This window comes from Galeopterus variegatus, unplaced genomic scaffold, assembly GCF_000696425.1.
Source record: "Galeopterus variegatus unplaced genomic scaffold, G_variegatus-3.0.2 Scaffold3037, whole genome shotgun sequence".
Classification (NCBI taxonomy): Eukaryota; Metazoa; Chordata; class Mammalia; order Dermoptera; family Cynocephalidae; genus Galeopterus; species Galeopterus variegatus.
The window spans coordinates 54,450-71,143 of NW_007729148.1; the positions used below are offsets into that span (position 1 = coordinate 54,450).

The 16,694-nt window shown below is 33.8% G+C and overlaps 1 long non-coding RNA gene across 1 annotated transcript in view; it reads left to right on the top strand.

The window, feature by feature from the left end:
• LOC103599640 overlaps positions 1–15,328 on the top strand; it is a 22,077-nt gene extending 6,749 nt beyond the window's left edge. The window contains exons 2-3 of the long non-coding RNA XR_551306.1: positions 10,037–10,087; positions 15,222–15,328. This is a non-coding gene — a long non-coding RNA (uncharacterized LOC103599640). The remainder of the gene's footprint in view (positions 1–10,036; positions 10,088–15,221) is intronic.
• Positions 15,329–16,694: the final 1,366 nt, after the last annotated feature.

Below are 16,694 nucleotides of genomic sequence, written 5' to 3' on the forward strand. Positions count from 1 at the left end.
CTCTGCTATTATGCTGAAGCCACGTATGAGTTGGATCTCTCCCCCCCCCCCCTTAGGAATCATTCATCGAAAGTATAAGCTGCTACATTTCAAAGCTGAATGGCCAGAGCAAAGATTGTTTTCTGAGATATTTTATTATTTTTATTGACTTTTTTCTTTCGTTTATAGATTGGTTTTCCACTGAACACCTGCTGAGGGACAACACAAATTGGCATAAACTATCTTGAATAAAATTGCTTACTATCAATTGCTATGCCATGTCCTGAAACAAATTTAAGCTCCATACTCTAGGAAACAAATTTCAGAAGTCATCTGAAATCATTAGCCCTCTGTAAAAATGCATTGCTACTTTTCTCTCATTGTGAATTAAATTACACATTTTAGGTCAAATAATTTCAGAAATAAACATAAAAGTTTTATCAACATTCCACATAAAATGTACTTGCACCTTATTGACTATTACTACTCCAGCTTTTCATAGAATAGTGATGTATTATTAGCTAATTGAAAAGCAATTCTTAAAAAGTAAAAATTTAATTCAGATCTTTCTTTGGAATTTTGGAAGAGCAAAACATTAGTTAAAAAAGTTTCTTCATCATTATGACCTGAAAAGTGTGGGTTTCATTTTCTTTGACTTTATATAAGAAAAGAGAGAAACTAGTCAGATAACTCATGTAAAGCATCTTTTTTCTCATTAAAGCTTTGACAATAAAAATCATGGTGAAAAATTCTTATCTTGGAATTAGCACTGGTAATTTTGGTCTTCAAAAATAAATAACTGAAGAAAGCTAATGATGATTATGAAACATTGACCACCTCGAACAATAGAATACAGAGCTATCTCAAAATAAAACTTAGGGTTTCATAAAGCCCTACCAGTAATTTGTTCTGTGACACTGAGCTAGTTGTTTGCCTTGTCCAGGCCTCTTTTATAAACCAACATTATTTTACTAAGCAATCTCTAAAGAACCTTCCAAACCTAATATCGTATAATTCTCACTTGTAAGAAATGTCTCCTATGCCTGAGATATTTTCACTTTGCCCTAGGTCCTGAAGAATAGACTTTGTCTTTTGATTACAAGTACAATCTGCATGAAGTACAAACAGGAAAGCTAGAATCAGATTCTAAAATGAAAATATTTTAAAATATTGTATAAATCTACTAAGTGAAATGATAATATTTAGAGATATGTTACATTACACCTAAATTTCAAAAAGTACACCTCAGGAGCAAAGTATGCTATTGAATATAAAATTAAATTATATAAAGGTTCTTTTATTATTGTAAGTGTGAGAATCAATAATAATGGCACATAGGACATAGAAATTATGCCCTCGACATGCAAAAAAACAACTATAAAAAAATGTAACAGAAAAAGATATTGTCTCTGAGGTCAGAAGAATGTAGATAACACTGTGCATGACTTGTGGTTTTGGACTGTTTTTCGAAATGGCAATAATGACTTTCTATCAATTGGAAGTCAGTTATTCAGTATATATCATATTCTCTTAGCCAAACTTTATAATTACATCAACACAATGCCCCCCCCCCCAAAAAAAAAGTTTGGCTATAGGATATTTAAGGCTTCCCCATTACGGGAAACATATAAATTCAAATCTCTTAGAAAGATAGTACAGGTTCCTTTGCCATCAAGCCTCAGTGTGACTTTCCAGCCTTGGCTCACTGCTTCTCCCCTGTTTTCTATATATACTGATCCAGCCACATGAAATTTCAGACTTATGGTTTTTCTTATGCTACTTCTTATGTTTGAGATGCTTTTCTAATTATTCTTTGATAACAAACTTTATATCAGTTTCAGATTCCATCACAAATGCCAGCACTTCTGTGAAGTCTTTCATTCTCTAAGATCACATTTGTCAATCCCTCTAGCTATGAGCTTAGAGCCCTGTGCATGTGACTCTATCACTGTACTTAATCTCTTTGTGTAGATGCATCCCAACATAGACTGAACTCCATGCAACCATCCTTGTTTTTCCAGCTCACAGTTCAAAGGAAACACTCAATAAATATATCTAATTTATCTTTTAAAATAAAAATGTATATATTCCTCATAAATATTGTTTCCAAGAAAAGGAATTTGAAGAGGGCTGGGATTCTTGATTTATAGGAGGGGCACTTTGTAACACGATTTCTGGTTTGTTATATGGCATTGGCTTTTGTTTTACTCCAACCAAACACTTTTTGAGAGTCTCAGATCTTAACTTTCTTACATGTACACATCCATCACAAAGTATAATTTATTGTTAGAGTGGAGATTTTTTCTTTTATTCCATGGAAATCTGAAATATTAACACATCAAATCTAACAATGTATAAAAATAATTATACACCATAACCAAGTGCTATTTATTCCAGATATGCAAGTCTAGCTCAACATTTAAGAATCAATTAATGCTATCTAGCACATTAACATGCTAAAGAATAAAAAACATGATTATATCAAAAGATGCAGAAAAGGCATTTGACAAAATCCAACACCAATTAATGATACAAACTCTCAGAAACTAGGAATAGAGAACTTCAACTTGAACAAGAATATCATAACATTATGTTTAATTTTGAGAAATTAAAAGCTCTCCTACTAAAATCCAGGTACAAGGCAAGAATGTCCCTTCTCACCGTACTTATTCAACATCATACTGGAAGCCCTAGCTAATACAAAAATACATGAAAAGGAAGTAAAATGTATACAAATTGGGAAGGAAGAGACGACACAGTTTGTTTGAAGATAACATGATTGTCTATGTAGAAAATCCCAAAGAATCAAAAATAACTGCCTAGAACTAAACAGCAAATATTACAAGATTTCAGGATGCAAGGATACAACAGTCAATTACTCTCCAATACACCAGCAATAAAAAATTGGAATGAACAAAATTAAAAACACAATACTAGTTACATTCGCACCAAAAAAGCAATACTTAGGCATAAATTGAACAAAATATGTATAAGGTATATTATGAAAACCACAAAGTTCCAATAAAATAAAAAACTAAATAAATTGAGAAATACTACATGTTCATGGGTGGGAAGACTCAATATTGTTAAGATGTCAGTTTTTTCCAAATTGATCTGTAGGTTCAATGCAATTCCATCAAAATCCTAGCAAGCTATCTTGTGAATATTTACAAACTGATTCTAAAGTTTATATGAAAAGGTAAAAGACCTAGAACAGACAACACAATATTGAAGGACAAAGTTGGAAGAAGGACACTACTGGACATCACAATTTACTAAAAAGGTGCAGTAATCAACACAGTATGGTATGGTGAAGGAACAAATAAATCAAGGGGACAGAATGGAGAGCCCAGAAATAGACACACAAAAATATAGTCAACTAATCTTTGATAAAGCAGTGAAAACAATCCACTGGAGAAAGGAAATTTTTTTTCAACAATTGGTGCTGAAACAACCGGACACTCATAAGCAAAAAAAAAAAAAAAAAAATTGGGGGGATCTAGAAACAGACCTTATATTCTTCACAAAAAAATTCACTCGAAGTGGATCATAGACCTAAGTATAAAACTCCTAGAAGATAATATAAGAGAAAACCTAGGTGGCCTCTGTTTTGGTGATGACTTTCCAGATACAACACCAAACATATGATTCATGAAAGAAAAAGACAGTAAGTTAGACTTTATTAAAATTAAAAACTTCTGCTGTGTGAAAGAAATTGCCAAGAGAGTGTGAAGAGACAAGCCACAGAATGGGAGAAAGTATCTCTAAAATACATATATCATAAAGGACTGGTGTCCAAAATATAAACAGAACTCTTAAAACTCAAAAATGAGCAACCTATTTAAAAAGTAGCAAAAGATCTGAACAGATACTTCACCAAAGAAAATATACAGATGGCAAGTACGCATACGAAAGGTGCTCAACATCATATGTCATTAGGAACTTGCAAATTTAAACAAGGAGATACCACTACACACCTATTAGAATGGCTAAAATCCAAAATACTGACAACATCAAATGCTAAAGAGGATGTGGAGGAATAGGAAGTCTCATTCTTTGCTGGTGGGAATGCAAAATGGTCCTGCCACTTTGGAAGACAATTTGGCAGTTTTTTACAAAACTATACATACTCTTGCTGTATGATCCAGAAATCTAGCTCCTTGGTATTTACCCAAAAAAGCTGAAAACTTAGGTTTACACAAAAACCTACACATGAATGGTTACAGCAGCTTTGTTCATATTTGCTAAAACTGGGAAGCAATCAAGATGTCCTTCAATAGGTGATTGGATAAATAAATTTTGGTATATCAACACAAACAATTTTTATTTAGTGCTAAAAATACATGAACCATCAAGCCACAAAAAGACATAGAGAAATCGTGAATTTTATTTCTAAGTATAAGAAGCCAATCTGAAAAGTCTATATATTGTATAATTCCAACGATATGACCATTCTGAAACAGGCAAAACTATGGAGAAAGTTGAAATTTCAGTGGTTACCAGGGGTTTGGGAGGACAGAGGGATGAATAGGTGGAGCACAGAGGATGTTTAGGGCAGTGAAACTATTCTGTATAATACTATAATGGTGGATACATATCATTACACACTTGTCAAAATTTATAAAATGTACAACACTATGAGTGAACCCTAATGTACACTATGACTTTGATTACTCTGATGTATAAATATTGGTTCATAGGTTGTAACAAATGTACCACAATTATGAAGGATGTTGGTGGTGGGGGAGGTTGATGTGTTGGTGGTGGGGGAGTTTGATGTGTTGAAGGAGGGTGTCTTAGTTTGGACTGCTAAAACAAAGTACCATAGACTGGGTGGCTTATAAACAACAGAAATTTATTTCTCATGTTTCTGGAGGCTGGAAGTCTGAGATCAGGGTGTCAGCATGATTAGTATCTGAGGAGGGCTCTCTTCTGGGTTGTAAACTGCTGTCTTCTTGTATCTTCACATGGCAAAAAGGAGGTGAGAGAGCTCTCTGGGGTCACTTTTATTTTTAAAAGGGTACTAATTCCATTCATGAGGACTCCACCCTAATGACCGAATTACCTCCCAAAGGCTCCACCTCTTAATATTATCACATTGGGGGTTTGGATTTCAACATATGTATTTTGGAGCATCACAAACATTCAGTCAATAACAGAGAGGGTATGTAGGGACTCTCTGTATTTTCTGTTCAATTTTGCTGTAAAACTAAATCTTCTCTAAAAATTAAGTATATTAACTTTCTAAAGTGTATGAAATCTCAATGAATTAGTCTACTAAGTGATTTTCACAGTACTGTATTTTGAAATTCTATACCGTTAATAGCAGAAGATATATAAAAAGCCCTGTTTATTTTTTATCACATGAAATTTTTTATGTTAATACTTTTCTTATACTGAGTTATGTCTCTTCAAATATTCAATATGTATTATCTCATAAAATAAGTTTTACTTTGAACATTAGACTAAAATTAGAATCATTTCTGAGATCCCACATAAATTGTTGTGTAAGAGGATTTCAAATTAAGAAAAGTTGAAGAGACAATATAGAGTATATACAATAAATAAGATTCTATGAAAATAGAAGAACATATTATATCTAAAAGGAATGCATGATTAGAGATGATTACAAAAAATAAATTGGCATAAGTATATAAATATACATTTGTGAGATTGCTCAACTTGGAAAATTCACTCAAAATTTCTTAGATAACAAAAAGTAAAATATTAGGTAAACATTAGGGTGAAATATACATAATTTTTCTTTTTTTTTTGTCCGGGAAAGCTATCAAATATCAGCAATTTCATTTTACTTGACACCTTTGCCAGACTGGGATTGCAAAGTTGGAAAATAACTAATCATGAAAGAGGATCATACTGATGATTAGGCTTTTGTGTAAAGATTCAAGAATAAGTTTCCTGATAAAATTTGATCAGCACAAAATTTGTCAAATTTATTAATTCATTCTACAAGTAGTTATTGAGTTCCTGGTATGTGCTAAACGACGTAGTTCCTGCTTCAGAAATAGTTTCTGCAAAGTTGTGGCAGACCGGCAGTGATGAAGAACACTGATGTCATTTGTTGATGCAGATATGCTCACTGTTCATTTTTAGGGATCATCTGTGGTGCTCTCTACTTTATAATTCACAGAGGCATAGTATAGCAGTTTAGCCCTAGCTTTGTCATCTGATGATCTGGGTTCAGATTTCCCACTATCTAGTAGCTGTAATCTTGGGCAAGTAATTTAATTCTCTTGGCTTCAGCTAGCAAATCTAAAAAACTTAGGTAATATCTCCCTTACTTGAGATGAGTGAGAAGTTAAAGAGATCTTATGTGCAAGTGCCTAACCATACAAAATAATGCTTTATCATTATATGAGTATGTGGGTACAGGAACGATCAAGACCTAGCCCTGCCCTCAAGGAAATTACAGTCTTGTAATAAAGTTATTTTCTTGATTCAAACATGGGAACTATGACATCTTAGGCTGACCATGACTACATGAGGAAAATGTTATGGCTAATAAATTTTTCTTTGAAAAACAAAACCTTTTGTAATAGATTTAGTGCTGAGTAGGCTAACTCTGTTCCTAGGATGTCCTAGTTCATCTCATCCCCCAAGCACTGAAATAGGACTGAAAATCATGCATGTCCTATTTCATATCAAATAATGGAGTGCTAATTTTATTTTTTATATTATTATATATTGCTTATCTTTCCGAAAGAGCTGGGCAGAGATGAACTCAAATGCACCTAAATGAGGTACACTCCAGAATTCTGATTAGTATTCTGGTTGTTAAGGTGTAATGAGGACCAGAATATCAAAGCATGTGTGAAGAGACTGCTCCTTGCAGCCAGGCTACATAGCCTTAAAGCATCATAATTATCAAGTTGGATTGAAATTTAGTCAAAGGAAAAGGGTATCTTGGCTAAGATAATTTTAATGACTATATTACTGTAAAGAAGAGCTTGTCAAAAGGAATAGAATACTGAGTCCATTGGACAAGACTTCTCTGTTTGTGATTGCAGGATACACATTAAACAAATTCTATATCTATTAATTATTTTGAATTCTTATACTGTGGTCTATGTTACAGTTTTAACATGCAAATGCAGCTCAGCTTGCCTAGAATGCATGGTGCTCCAGTAACTGAAGGAAGCTCTTCAGAGGTGTATTTGCAAAGTGTCATAAAGTATTACATAGTTGGTGTTTTCAGAACTCACTAACTCTCTCTACTCTGATTATGTGACTTAACCCACCTTCAAAGAACAATCCAATTTCTCCTATGTGCAATTTCTTGGGGAATACCTCACCATATTCTCCAAGTACTGACCACAGTGTTTGGAGCAAAATTTTATATTATTCTTTTTATTTGCACTGTCCAGTTAGAGGGAGAGGATAAGATAGGTCACGACATTTTATTCTTTTTAAATAAGATATAAAGATTATGAAATAAATACAGTTAGGGGTCCAAGGTTAAAAAAAAGACACCAATGTATAAATATAATTGAACTAAAAATGTTATAATTTAAGGACTTTTAAGCAGATATTTGAAAAAAATATTTTAAAATGTTAAAAATATGTGTAGTATGTTTTTTAGCCCACAGGGTAGGGAATGATTAAATATATCATTAAGAGAAAAAGAAAGTTAAAGATGGCTTTCTGACCAAGTTATACTTAATTACAAAACTAATGAACAGTGTCTGAGTAAAGTTAATGTCTGATAACATGTTTTAGAAGCATTTAAAATTAATATTACATAAAATATCAATACATTACATTTTTCCTTATGGCAATTACAAGCATGGTATTAAAACCATTTAGACAACTTGAGAATTCTGCCTCTGTATTTATTTATAAATTTTACATTTTGGGGTTTGGAATAGACAGAAGAATATTATAAAATAGCTTTTCTAAAATATCCCTTATGTGAAAATTTAAGTTCAAATGAACATAAAACAGTGACAAATCTATGTAGGACATTCACATATTAAATATTAAAACAATTGCACAATTAATCACAATTAAATACCTTTAGAAATGATGCAGTATTGCTTTAGGAAGCAACCTATAGATATTATGAAGCAATTTTAATATTCTGGGAAATTATCAGGTACCATTGAACTTATGAATAAATCTCTCCATATGGTTCTTTAAAGTTAGTCTTTCCATCAGAGGAAAAATCCAAAAAGTTTGGTACATTGATCTTATTCACTGTGCTCATGGAAAAAAATCTCAAACCAGCAGGCATCTTACATCTAAAAAGAAGTTAAGAAAGACAGTCTTTGAAATGATATTTCTGAGCACTTCAGCAGAGTGAGCTGGTAAAAGAGATTAAGAATTTTAAATTTGTTTCTTTACACACAGCCAGGAGACCTGAACTGCCTAATGATTCTGTTAAAATCTTTTAAACCTTCCAATTTCAGTTTAGCTATGTTTGATATTAACATCAAGCCAGGATGCTCCGAGAACATTTTTGTTAATATCCTCGTAAAATGTCACTAATTATAAACTGATATGAACTTGATCATTCAGAGTTATGGGTGACAAATAATAACCAGATCAATGGTATTTTTTATTTCTAGTATTTCCTTTAACCATACTTGATTACTCATTGTTTAGGGTCAAAACATTTATGTTTGGGGCTCAAAATATTTCTATTTATGCCAAAGAAGATCTCTAGCGCAAATTTTCTCTGTTACAAGATTGTCGACTATTTGAAGCTTTTGTCTTGTCTGTTTCATGGGCTTCTTTTCTTCTTTTCTTTTCTTTTTTTTTAATTATTATTAAGACTTGTAAAAGGAAACACTATTACCATATATACATTTTATTTTCTACAGCATAATGTTGAAAGAAAAAGTAAGAGTGATTTTCTGTTTATTTTTCTTGCTTAGGTATATCAAGCCCTTAAAAAAAATGAAATCCTTGATCCATTGCTATGGAATATTTTTCTTTCAAAATGAATAGATTTTTATCTAGTGAAGTATTTAAAGCATGACCTGTATGGCTATTTTGATCACAATCTGAATATATTTTTCATTTTTAAACATCTGGCAATAGCACATCAAAATGTATAAAATTGAGGTTTTATTATTACCAATATATGAATGATATAATATACCAATATAGGCAAATTATATGAGATTAGATTTGAAATATGCAGATAAAGTGTTATAACTCCGAACATCAGTCTCTTTCTTTATTTATTTGTACTTTTCATCTATTATTAAGAAAATTTTTAATATTCTGGTTTATTTTGAGCACTTATCACATAGTCTAATACTTTGCTGTTTATTAGCTAACTACTTTTTTACAAATTATTTCTACGTACAGATCACTACAAACTTAGTAGTATAAAACAACAGCTGATTTTACTTTGCTCATGCTTTAGTGGATCAGGAATTCAGGAGAGATAAACTAGGCAGTTTTCATGGGTATCTCGTGATTGCAGTCAGATGTCAGACTGTGCTACAGTCGTGTAAAATCACCGACTCGTGGGTGTCCAAGATGGCCCACTCAGATGGCTGGCAGTTGCTAGCTGCTGGCTGAGAGCTCTGCTGGGGCTGTAAAATGGACTGCCCATATGTAGCCTCTCCAGCATTATGGTGTCAGTTGGATGACTTACATAGCAGCTGGATTTCCCAGAGTGAGTGTCACTAGATAAGCAGGTGATAAGTGCATGCCCCTTTCTGCTTTAGCCTTGGAAGTCACGCAGCATCACTTCCACTGCACTCTCTTGGCACATAGTAAGCAGACAGTGTTAGCTATTACTGTTACCATATCTTCTTTCTACAAAGCCCATAGCATTTTATTTGTACCTATTTTGAGTCTGTCATAGTCTGTTCCTTGTAATAAGAGTTCATGGGCTTATTTTTTATCTTCTGCATATTTAGTTCAATGCCTTATAGGCACTATATCCCAGGAGACTTTTGCATCTTTAATATCAACTCAGAGGCCCTCTGGTTCTTTAAGACTCAAAAAGAAAACACATGAAGAAACTTCAAGTTTTTTCTCTGTTACTCCTTGTAACCTTTCCTTCCCATTATCTTTTTTGCAGAAATTAAGAAAGAAAAATCTGGGAAGACCTCTTCAGTTCTGAAGGATAAAGGTAACAGAGTCAGTTTAATATAATGTGAGAAGTTTATTAGTAAAAATATCTGAATGAGTACGTAATACATTAGCAGCATCCCATTTGCAGTTGTGTGAACCCAGGTTGCGCAGATCATACTCATAGTTTTTAAAACTAGTATTTAATTTGTCCCTAAAGTACTTTCTTATGGTTCACTATGACCTAAAAAGTGCTCTGACTACAATTTCCATAAAAAGAATGAGAGAAAGAAATAAAAAGTTTTTTTCTTAAAAAATAAAAAAAGTAAAAAAATATATAGAAAGGAAGTAAAGAATATTAGGAAGGACTTGCCTTTGTGCCTCTGATTCTCTCTATCCATTTATAAAATTTATATGTAGTGTGTGATACCTTCCAAGCACTTGTTAATCATTGGAGAAAAAAAAGAGAAGAGCTAAAACTAGGGAGTATGATAAGTGGAGTTCTGAATTCTGTTATTTTCAAATGCTCTTAGGCATACTTTGTCTACTTTATTTTTGTCAAGCTCCATACTGCTATGAAAAAGTATGATATTCTTATTTAAATTGTGTGACTTCAATCTTCTGGATGGACTGACTGCCTTTCTCTATGTCCCCTCAAATCCTAGGTCTCTTTCTAAGAATATTGTCCCCATAAAGCATGAAGACTTCTCTCTTTCCACCTTTGCTAAAACCCCTCTCTTCTGAATTAATACACTTATAATATTTATAATTTATTCTATAGAATATGTATATGTAATTAATTACAATGCCATTTATTTAAGTATCATGATCTGGTGTTATTCACTTTACTTTTCATGTGGACAGATCAGTACAACATTTGATAATTATTTATTGTTCATCTAATGTGCAGTAATCAATACAGACACTCAGTAGACAAGAAAAGTATGGTCTATGGCCTCATAGAATTTACAGTATTCATAATATAATTAATTAAAATTTTAAGAATCATAAAAGAGATCTACAGGGAGCTATGGGAAGGTGTAACAGGAGATTCTAATCAAGTCTGGGGTATTAAGCAGGGATTTTTTGAAGAAATTATATTAAAGTGAGAAGGATGAGGAGTCAGTCAGGTAAAGGTATGAGAATTTTTTGAAGGAAGTCCAGAAGCAGGGCATTTGCTTTTTGCCAGGCACATTGATAAGTACTTTGCATACTTTTTTCAGCAAGATGTGTTTGCTACCTCAAGTTTTATAAAAAGAGAAGCTGAAGTATATTTAATGTAAGTTACTCAGTATCACACTGTGGGTAAAAGGGGAAGGTAAGAGTCAAAGTCAGGTCTGTCCAACTTTAAAGTCCGTCTTTTCATTTTAACACTGACATTGCTTACTCCTTAGAATCGGGTTCTTGTATTTGTATTCTTCAGATCCCCTTTGCATTGAGTGTATACCTCATTACATAAGTTTTAAAAATCTGTTTGACATAGATGCATTGAATATGCAATATGGAAAAATAGTCTTAGATTTTTGCTGTTGGGCTAGCTCTACTTAATTCCCACAGAAATGTCTAGTCTATTTTTCTCCAACGATTACCTGTATTTTGGGAAAAGTACACTTTCCATACCCCACTCTCACTTTATCTGAAAGTTAATAAAAACAGCATCCTTGACTATGTGAAACTAAAGTTGTCATTGAAACATACAACCAGGAAAAAGTATACATATATAATTTGAAATACACAATTTGCAAAATCTAAACCTTCTCTTCTTTTGACGAAGTATGCAATACCTTTCTTCTGAGCTACACTTATGTCACAGGACTATTTTGACCGCATATTACTTTTTACTATAGAAGCTGCTCAAAAGAAAGGGTGGGACTTACTACCAAACTTACTCTTTAAGCAATGATAATTATCAAAAATGTAAACTACCACTTACAGACTTCACATGTGCCATAGCTTAAAGTACTTGGAAGAATAATTGCAAAAATCTGTCCTGGAAAATGTACTCTGGGGGATTAAAAACCATACTGACCACTTCCCTAAGTAGGCATCTGTAATTTGTAGTATTGTTGTTGTTGTTATTAACGTACAATTGCAGGCAATTTCCCAGTGAACACTTTTTCCTCAATGTAAAATTCTATACTATTTGCAAGATGTCTCCACAATCATTAGAAAATTGTGTATATGAAAGTTTACTAAATATGATTGCCGATGTAGGACCATTTAAAATGTACCTCTTTTTTTATTCAAGCTGCATTAATGCTCCTAAATGTCTTTGTTATACATAAGATGGATACTGTTTTAGAAGGATTTTACTGTTCTCTTTCATTTTTCTGAATATATCATTACTAAAAATCGAAGAAAAAATTGCCATATTACCTAAGATTTTACAGATTTTAAAAGCCTCTCCAGTGTTATTTCAGAAAGTCTCTTTGAAGCCTACTGCCCACTGTGGCAGAATCAGAATGCAGCGATTTCGCTTGCTAAAAAGCCATTATTTTATTGAAGTTGTATTTTGTGACTGTTTCTGGGAAGCAGCTAAGAGGCTGCCTGCATTTGCTAGATTTCACCTGCATGTACACATCCAAACTCATACTGAAGCAATGCTACAATTCTAAAACCAGTGTTATAACAGAGAAAATGGTTGGGTCCACATTCACCGGAGATGTGATAACCATGAATGAATTAAGCATTCAGAGAAGCATTATTAAGCTTGTGTCTTTATTCAAGAAGATGTACAGAGCTCTAGGGATGACTGTTCCAAAGAAAAAGAGCAGGAGAAAGACACGTCCAGCTGACTTTTACTGCCAGTTCAGCTATTGACTTGCTTGGACCAGTGGACTCACTTAAGCCTTCTTGACAGATACACACGGGAATAGCTCTGCTTATGTGGCCTTGACCACCCAGAAGCCAGCAAATGATATCAGTCACCCATGTTATTGGTCATCTTCTTTGTGGCATCCACCCCTATCCCATCACCACTTATTTCTAACAGTTGGTCTGACTTATCTGAGGGTGGAAATTTCACTTATGAACCAAGGAACTGTAAATCAAGCCCAAACAGACAACAAAGATTAATTAATTTCTCCTCCTCTGAGAATGCAGTAGTAGCACCTTTAGGTTACTCTGTTATGGGACATCAGAATTATTGACTAGTTTTGTGACCCAGGCCTGTGTGTGTTTGGATATAACACCAGAGGATTCTCAGCAGAGCTTATCTTCCTTTATGTCCTGATGCTCAACATCACATTCCTGATGATTCCCCAACCTCTATTTGTCTTCAGCATGCTTTTACTCAGCCATTCCCACTTATCAACCCAAAGCTAGAACTAAGGTTATGGTAAATTGTCTGAAGACTTTGAAACTGATCCCCAGCAATGCTGCACCTCATCATCCACCTTTGAGTATCCATGTTTTTCCTTCTGGGGGTAGGGTACAAGAATGGCAAACTTCAAACCATCTTCTCATTCCTTTGTGAATTTTTTCTCCATCATGGATGCCTTGCCCAGATCATTTTGACAGAGTTTCAGTTTGTATTCCAGCACCATTAACTACTTTCTAAGCCCTGATCATCAAGATTTATAGATCTTCCTGTAGGCTCTTGAACAAACACAGAGAAACTATACTATTCATAAAAAAATGCTTTCCAATATTTGCAAACAAGAAAGGTGGTTGAAAAGTGGCCTAAGAGCTGACCCAAACCACTGATTTACCTCTTCTTCCTAATACAGAAGTGCAGAGTTTCCACATTTTACTCTCTTCCCCTTTTTGTCAGATTTGATATCCTGTTCACTTTCTTTGGTATTTAGAAACTTCTCAGACAAGCCTGTGGACTTCCTACATCAGGTCAAAATCCCCTGGGATTATAGGGACACTGAGAAGAAATGATCTACAGGGAAGTATATGCGAGTGATGACCTAGCCTGGGAGCAGGAGGAATCTTGCCATTAGCAAACTTGGAAATCACTTTTATTTTCTGTGACCTTTCACTACCTTTGAATGCCCTATAAGAGAGTATCTGTTATCCCACCTCTTCCTTCTTTCTCCACCAAAATCAAGTGATCTTGTGGGTCCTCTCCCTAAGTCCTGTATTTTATAACTACTTTAATCTCACACAAATTCCCTCACCCATTTAAATCAACATGCTGAATCTCGAATCCCAAGACTCCAGGCATTGCACTTGCCCACCCCGCCGGGAGTCTGTCCCCCCCACCCCCCACATCTCATTTCACATCACATTAATTCATTTGGCTTGGCCAGAAAGTGCAGGAACGGTAAATTATCCCCACCAGCTTTTTAAAAAGTTAATGAAGCTTTCTACTGTGTGTGTTCAATCCATGGCTCTTGATTTCATCTTCACATGCTGAAATATAGAAAAAAAAAATGGCCTTACTTATAGTGAGCACTATAAATAGCAACACTAACGTTTCTTTGCCACCAGAGCCATTTTAAAAAATTGTACATGCATATGGATAGCTAAGGCTGTAGCTTATCCACGAAGAAAATTTTGCTTTGAAAGACACAGCATTTTTAACGGAACTTCTAAATTCATTCTTCACACATCCAAAGCTACCTGGACCTCAGTTAATTCTGAGTGATTGCTAGAGTAGCATCTCCATTTACAAGTGCTACCGTCATATTCTCTGCATTTCCACCCAAGCCATAAGGTAGGAATAGAAAAAAGAGCTGGAGGGACAGATCTCTTTCTTTACTTCCCTTTCCATCACATTAAAAGTCATTTTTATCCTTAAAATTTTGAGCTTAAATGTTGCACAGGAAGCAGAAAATGGGTTTATCTTTTATTTTTTAATAGGCTATTGAGAAAATATAATGATGTTCAAGGCACTGTGCATATATATATCTGGAGCCCATGATATGGTCAGAATCACACTGAAGATATATATTGAAGCTGGTAGAATCAATGAAGGTTTATCTGATTTACTTCAACCAAGGCCCATGTTTTTAAGACTTTGGGAACTCATAGATAAAACTGTCTCTCATTTCGTTTTAATCTTATTCTTGAAATTTGTTTGACTTGAGTGTGAAGACTAAAACACCACATTTACAAGGTGTATACAGGATTTTCCACTTGGTTGTTTAATTTTTGAAGAAACATAGCCTGAAATAAACTGTTAGTGCTGATTAAACAGTTTTGATCAACTTCTAGATGCTGAAGTCATGTGTTTTTTTAAATTACAGATAAGCAAGTTCCTGTCCATCCAAACACTCATCCTCTTAAACCAACAGGTAGATTATAGCTTGTTCAACTATTTCTGTTTACACTAAATAAAAATGATTAGAAGATGGCTTGTTGTATTCTATCCTGTTCTTTCTTTGCCTCCGTATGATTAAAATCATTTTTGAAAAAAAAAAAAGCATCATATAATTTCCACCTACTTTCAGCTTACTGATAGCTCACTGACTTCATTATATAGGTGTTTGCAAACCTCTTTATCTTGGCTTCAAATAAATGCCCAATGTTTCTTTCCAGAGCCTATTAAGGGGAAAGAAGTGAAGACTCTAGCTTCTCTAAATGAAAAAGGTAATATTGTATAATGAAATGTGAAACCACATTGATCTGCCTATTGCATAATCAGTTACTTGCAACAAAGTAATATATGATTTCTTTTTCAGGTTCTCAAAAACGTAGCTTTCATATGCCCTCATATTTTTTTGAACAAAGGAAAAAGGACCTATTTCCCATCATCAAATTCTAAATTGTATTCTGAAACAACAAAGAGTAGCTGTGTCAGAAATATGTAAAAACTTTTAAAAAATCATATGCTATTCTGATTCCATGGGTTTGTAGTGGAATGGGGAAATTTACATTTTATAGATAACCAAAGGAGAATCTCAGGAAAAGCCATGGAAATCAAAGATTTAAGATAAAATGAAATAATTAAAACTTATCAGTGAAAGTTTGCTATTCTCTAAGTCCTGATATAATAGAATCATATATATATATATATATATATATATATATATATTTTTTTTTCTAGGAGGAACTTAGAGATAAACTATTGTCTAAGCCCCTGGTCTCACAGATAAATAAAACCTGAATAATCAATAACATTTTCAAAGTCATTATAGTTTGTAGCAGAGCCAGCATTAGAACTTCAGTATACTAAATCAAGCTGTGCTCTTTCTAATGTGCTGTTTCACCTCCAGCATTCCCATTGTAATAGGCTTGGAGTAAGGTGGCATCTGATATGCCATGCATTAAAGCATGTCCCCTAAAACATAAGTAAATACTCTAAGTCCAGTGTAATATACTTAGTTTCTAACTAATCTGAGCACATTCTGTGGGCATGATGTTGTACTCAGGGTTGTCTAATTCTTGGTGTCCAAAATGAACATTGTAAATGTTTCATTGTACCCATATTAGTGAACCACTGAAATTATAGAAATCATGAAATATACTTACTAAAATGAATACTGGAAATAGAGCCCGTTTGTACATTTACTCTGAAGAGAAGATCTGGCCAATGTAGGCAGACTTAGCAGTAATAATTTCAACGTACTTGCATTTTTTAAAAATTAAAAGTAATAGGACTTCTGGCAAGGTTATATAAGTATGTGTTGGAGTTGGGAGAGATACGGAGAACAGCGGGAGGAGAAAGCTGACAAAAGAATCAGACGGAGAAATTAGGGATGCAGAGAGGCCTCATTAGT